The sequence below is a fragment of the Motacilla alba genome, chromosome 20, assembly GCF_015832195.1.
Source record: "Motacilla alba alba isolate MOTALB_02 chromosome 20, Motacilla_alba_V1.0_pri, whole genome shotgun sequence".
NCBI classification, from domain to species: Eukaryota; Metazoa; Chordata; class Aves; order Passeriformes; family Motacillidae; genus Motacilla; species Motacilla alba.
This window is the reverse complement of record NC_052035.1, coordinates 9,093,704-9,098,435: the sequence shown is the minus strand read 5'-3', so window position 1 is coordinate 9,098,435 and position 4,732 is coordinate 9,093,704.

Sequence of the window (4,732 nt, the reverse complement as noted above, 5' to 3'; positions counted from 1 at the left end):
CAGTAAGGGAGAAGCTCTGCTGAGATGCAGCTGCCAAGGAGGTCCAGGCTGCTCTCTCAGCTCTGTGCTGCTCCTGTGAGGCTGGGAAAACACTGAGCTGGAAAGATGAAGATGGATGAGCAAGAGCAGCAAAACAGGAGGTGATGGGAGGAGGAGCTGTGAGCAGGCTGTGGTCCTCTGCAGCTGTCTCCTGATGCTGTTTCCTTCCCTGTGCCAGGAGTGCTGCAGGTTCTGAGCTGGTTACCCATCTGACCCATCTGCCCATTTTTGTTAGCAACAGGCTCTGTATAATTCACTAACTGCAGTCATTTGGGAGTTGTCTTCGAACTGAGCCTGTGGAGAAACACTTCTGTCAGGTTTCTTTGAGGCTTTTTTTTCTTTTTTGAAAACGAAAAGTGCAGCCACTTAAAGATTAAAAGAGACTCCATAATCCACAGTAAATGCTGGAGAGTCTCACAAAATTAGCCCACACATTTCTTAACCTAATCGAAAAGCACAGCTCCCACTTGACAGACTTTGAAATATTTCACAACATTTGCAATGTTCTCAGCTCCAGCTCTGAAGCTCTCCCCAAAGACTGGGTTTTCCCATCTCTGCATGGATTTATCATCACCTGCCAACATCTGTGCAGATCTTGAACTATTTGGGGAGTTTGGTGCTTTGAAGTGACAATGCATCAAAGCCACAATGAAATCAATGCCACCCCCACATCTCCCCCAGCCAAATATTGACATGCCAGGAGGTCCCACTTCCAGCCTGCTCTAGTAACACCCTCCTGCTCCACAGAGAAAGTTTATCTGCTCCTATTCCTTCCTGGGACTTGATGGGATTAAGGATACTGCAAGAGTTATAAAATGCCATCTGCCCTTCTTGCTGGGTGTGATGCCTCAGTGGGTTCTCCTGCCCGAGTTTGTCTGATACAGAAAATGTTCTCTCATATGAAACAAAGCTGGCACTGCTGGTAATTAAGTCTCCTGAACTAGGACAATGAGACTCCCTTGGGAATCATCATCTTCCTCACCTGCTTCCCAGACACCAGCAGGTTTTCAGCACTGCCAGATTTTGGAAGACAAAGCCTGAGCTGTGGTTTGCTCTCACCTTTCCTCCCACAGGGAAAGCCCAGCCTGGGCTTTGCTTGTTTTACCCACCAGCCCCAGCTCTCACCTCAGGGAACACCTCACCTCACCCCACTGCACCCACAGGGACACTAAATTCCCCTTCCCAGCACAGCCCTAAGACAGAACTTTTCCAGAACAGCCAAGGAGAGAGGCAGGGAATAGCCCAAAGGGAAGCATGTGCTTTTACGGGGCAGGTTTCCCAGCTGTTTGCACCTGGATGCATTCATGCACACACAGCAGCCAAGCAGCTGGAGAAAAGCACATCTCAGCCAGGCTGGCACATGGAAACAGCAAACAGCAATTTTCCCAAGTGGAGCAGCTCTGAGTAGCCAGCAAATAATGAAGAGCAAAATTGGAGGCTGGAGCTAAATAGCCTGGGCTGCGATAGTGGGAATAGGAAGCAGGTGGCTCTGAGCAGTGGCAGGGCTGCAATTTAAGGGATTTCAAAACAAAGATTCAAGTGCCTCACTTCTTTGGTCAGTTCATGTTATCCCTGTGCTTTTCAGCAAGGACTTTGTGGGGAGAGCATTGTATTTTATAGGAGCTTAGTTTGATTTACTGGGCACACAGGTGGAGCAGTGTTTGCTTCTGCAGCTGTAATTCATGATGACTTACAAAGAAAAATTATGTTTCTGTGCTGCTCCACAATGAAGGGTTTAGTGCTGTTTTCACTCTCATTTGTACAAAAAGTTTAAAGTGGTGCTGGGTTTGAACAGCTGAAAGTAGAAGCTGGTGTGAAGATCTAAGCACAGAGCCACACACTCCCCTTGGCTCTCCCCAGGCAGTGAAATGGGCTCCTATTAATTCTCAAATAAAGCAGCATCATTACAGTTCTTCCTATCTAGCAAGTACCATTTTACAAATGTACATAACATTTCCTGATGGATTTTTATGTCCCAATCTCTGCATTAATTGAACTGTCAGGGCCATCCTCCCCCCTCATATTTTAACCAGGCTTTTGGGCTTCCCTTGTGTGGCAAGATGAGTTGTGGACATGATGCTGAACCCCTTCCAGCCCCACAGCTCAGCTGCAGAACGAATCTGATAGAGGGGACAGCTCTCAGGATTCTGGGGTGGGTTTGGGGCCAGCTGGGGGTGAGCTGAGTCCACATCACAGCCTGAAAGTGCCTGTTCCTCTTGCACATGCATGGGATCATATCCAACAGCATCTTGGCCTGGGAATAAGCTTGGGCTGCACCACCCAGAAGCAAAGGTGAACTGGTGATGTCCTGGTTATGCCCCTCAGTGCCAATTTCCAGGTTTCACAAGGGAGATGTGCAGTAAAATCAGTCCCTGCTGTCCCTGCTCTGACCCCAGTTATCACCCTGCAAGACCAGGCAGTGTCAGTGCATCACCAGTGCCCCTTGCAGGGGATGCCAGCTCGTTTACTGAGTGCTAATTAGCAATGCAGGGGCTGTGCCAGCATTTATCTCCTTGGAAGGCTTGGACAAGCAGAGCTCAGCCTCTCGGGAGCTCAACAAAGGCAAAGCTCACCAGAGACCTGCTTGAGGGCAGCAGCTGGAGAGGGGCCTGAGGAGGGTGGGCTCTGAAAGGGATCCAGGGGGAGCACAGCTCATCCTTCCAGCAGGAGGGATGGAGCACGGCTGGGTTTTCCAGGGCCACCAGGAGCTCTCCTATGATGGACACCTTGGATGAAAGCCCGGCCCTGAGCCTGAGCACACAAACCCAGGGAAGTCACCAGCAATGGATGTTCCTAATTCACCCTCACCTCGAGAGTCTCCTCCTCTGACCAAAAAAGTCTGAAATGAAATAATGATCATCCAGATGATGTTTTTGCCACCCTTTTGCTGCAGCCTGACACCGGTGCAGTGGCACTGCTGGTCTGCAGAGAGCTCCACGCTGGGCACAGCCCAAGAGCAGCTGTTTGCCCTGGCAGAGGAAAGGGAGAGAAAAAATTAATGAGCTTCTTTTCAATCCAAACAATTGCTCTGACCAATTTTTACAAAGTATGGCTATAAATAACCAGTTTCCTTCCAAAAAGTCCATTCAAAATTATATTTTGCTCCCTAATGCCACAATTAGATGCGATAGTAGAGAAATCTTTTCTTCTTTACAAAAATAATTTTGTTTGAGACAATCCTGCCTTGCAAAATAGTTGAATGGTGATAGAAAAGGCATTTTCATTAACAAGTTCAGCTGTTCCACCCCACTATGCTGACAAGCTCTTATCAAATGGCATTCACAAGCATTCCCTGGTAGGAATTGTTTGTAGAATCCTCTCCCTGCGTTTTCAAAGTCCTTGCAGCTGGATTTTTATCCTGGTTTCTAAAGGAGAAGAGGTTTCTGCAACTGTGCTGGTTGATCTGGCTGTTTCTCATGTTCATGGCTGTTTCTCATGTTCATTCTCATGGTAATGCTTAAATATTACCAATGTCTCAAATCACTCAGTTATGAGGGGAAGGGTGGGTTGGAGGAAGGAAGGAATGGTCTGAAATTGAACTTTTGTGACAAGTATGGCCTGAGTAAAGTAAATGAAACAACCAAAATTGTGTTTTCTGGTGGCAGTGTGCTGCTGGCCAGTCAGACCATGCTGGTGGACCAGTCTGCATCCATGCAGTTGGAAAACATCCTTCCCTCTGCCCTGTCTCATCTGGACAGGATGGCCAAGGGGCAGGATACAGGATCAGGGATACTGAAATCAAAGAGAACAGATAAGAGAAAAAGGATACAAGCCCATGGGAGATGAAAACTCATTAGTCCTGCTGCTGCATGAGATGCTAGAGAACAAACCACAGAGAGCAGAGCTGGGTAATGGGAGCAGGATGCTGTAAAACATGAATCACAGCCTCCAAATGAGAGAGGGGAAGGCAGGACCACACTCTTCTAATATTCTTTCCTGACAGCAGCAGGAATGCTTAGGGGAAAGATTCAAGGAGCTCTTGTACTTGGAGCTCTGCAAAACACTACAGAGCTCTTCAGGGGCAATGTTAAACAAAATTGCAGTCGTAAAAAACCCCAGAATAAAAGTACAGGAGCTCTGATTGGAAGCAGGTCTGATTGCAGAGCATGTGAGTTGGGGAACAAGGAGGGAGGGGACAGGGGGGCCAGAGGTGCATTTCCCTCCCCCTGAACAGTTCTGGGCTCCTCCATCAGCAGCTCTGTTTAAGCAGTGCTGTGCCACAGGTGAAAACAGGTGGGTTTAAAAATGTGGGGCTGATACATAAAAAGCCATCAGCTTGCCCAACGGTGTGTCTTATAAAACAAAAATATTCCACTTGATCACTTCTCAAAAGACAAGCAAGGTTATCTGTACCCTGAACTCACCTCTGGAACTTCCCTAAGCCACACTAGGTGGGAGTCAGGCTTTGGCAAGGCTTCCCCAGAGCCAGTTGTGTGGGGAAAGTTGAGTCTCGAAGTCTATGAGATTTGTGCTAACAGGAATGGAAATGATAGATCAGATAAAGGTGGATGGAGGAGCACTTTTCTGTGACATCCTGATGCCCTCTCCCATCCCCATTTTCCATGACTGGGCCTGTTTTAATATGTGAGAGCAATAGGGGAATTTCAGGATAAAATCCTGGCCCTGTTAAGTTCAGGGGTGTTTTGTGATTAATCCAAATGGCTTCATTTTGGTGACATTTTGCCAAGCTGTG